A 1981-nucleotide genomic window follows, 5' to 3' on the forward strand; every position below is an offset into this window, starting at 1 on the left:
GTCCATTCAATTTGATCTAACATCAACAAAAATTAGTTGTAGGTTGTATTACTCTAAGTTTTATTATTTATCTTAGTTGGACTTGATTAATAAAAGACTTAGATGTGTCGTATTGTTCTTATAAAATTATCTAATTATATAAGCATTTTAATAATTATTTACTCGGTCAATATAAAAAATGAGGATAAAATATTAAATTGGTCCCCTACGTTTGGGGTGAATTCTATTTTAGTCCCCAATATTTAAAGTGTCTTATTTACGTCCAAAATAGTTTGATTAGCATCAATCAAGTCATGCCGTTAAGTGTGAGTGAAATTGTTAACGTCGTGTTCGACGTGACAAACTGAAGAGGTAGGGGTTAATATACGTGCAATGGTTCCCACATTGAGACGGAACACATACTTATTCTAAGACTGACTCTTTTTCTTCTTCTTCAGTAACATTCAAGTTCCACCGAAGCAGTTAGTTTGAAACGCTTCGTCTCCAAAAGAAGATCGTGTCAGATATTCTTTTATCAAATCTTCTCAACCCATTTGGTTTTCACAAGAAGAAGAAGAAGAGTCGTCTTAGAGTAAGTATGTGTTCGTTCTCAAAGCGGGAACCATTGTACGTCTATTAACTCCTACCCTTTTAGTTTGCCACGTTGGACACGATGTTAACAATCACTCAACTTAACAGCAGGACTTGATTGATGTTAATCAAAACTATTTTGGACGTAAATAGAACACTTTAAACGTTGGGGACTAAAATAGAATTCACCCGAAATGTAAAAGACCAATTTAATATTTTATCCTAAAAAATAATTATTTTTACTGATATAAAGTTACAAAATTAAATATGAGTTTAATTTTAATACATTAATAGTATAAAATGTTTTATACAGTTGTTTAGTCACATTTATTTNACATTTTATATATACATATTACAGAAAACATTATTAAAAAATATAAATGTAACTAAAGAGTTATGAAAAAATCAGTATTCTAAAATAAATGATGAAAACAGTGTTATTTGGAGAGCATGATACGATCTGACATGGCACATCAAGGGCCTGAAAGTGGGCCCCATGAAGGGTGTACGATGTAGAAAGCAGGGGGTATGGGGGTCCACGTGGATTTTTCATCTTTTTCGAAAGGCCTAAGCGCTGTTTGGCAATGAAAATGGCCCATGTTCATGGAATCATAAGCTGTCCACGCAATTAAACCTTCCTTCTTTCTTTCTTTTTTTCCTATTTTCTTCCGATGTGGGCTCCACATTGTTCATATGTATTTTGGACCGTCATGATGACCATTCATGATGGGATTGGGCGGGTCCCAATCATGCACCGTCCTAAGTCCTTTCCTTTGTACCCTTTCCATTGGCTATTCCTCTTAACTCCTCTAACGTTAATGTCAATTTGACAGTTAATTCCTACAATACCCATTAACCAATGCCTTAATTTGTAGATGTGTAATAATGATAATCTACATGTTACACATAGTGATTGATCTATAATCTACTGGGAGTTATTTTATTAGGAGAAGAGGTAGCTTCTAATTTGGTGAAATTGAAATGTACATTTAATTTGTTCACTATTTATGATTGATCATTTTTTGGGGGGTGTCTAGCTGTCGAACTTTAGGGGTATGAGGAGGAGTGGGTCGAGCTATAAAGAAAAGAAAAGAAAAGAATAGAATAGAGCACATATTTTGAGAGGCAAGTCCTTTTGAACATGAATGCATGATAGTAATCAATCACCTACGTGGCCCTCTCCACAAAATAAAAAGACATGCCTGATCTTACAAAATTGGGTCTCGTACATTTTCGCTTGTCACCTTATGCGATATGAGTAAACAACAACATTCATAGTTTTGAGAAATATATCTTCTATAAGGTGTTGGATCGAGATCCAAAGTAGCTTTTTTCCTACAGCGCACAAGCTCTCAATTATTTGAAATTTCCCATCCATATTAAAAAAAAAAAAAAGAAGATATGTTTTAAT

Source organism: Arachis ipaensis, chromosome B04, assembly GCF_000816755.2.
Source record: "Arachis ipaensis cultivar K30076 chromosome B04, Araip1.1, whole genome shotgun sequence".
Classification (NCBI taxonomy): Eukaryota; Viridiplantae; Streptophyta; class Magnoliopsida; order Fabales; family Fabaceae; genus Arachis; species Arachis ipaensis.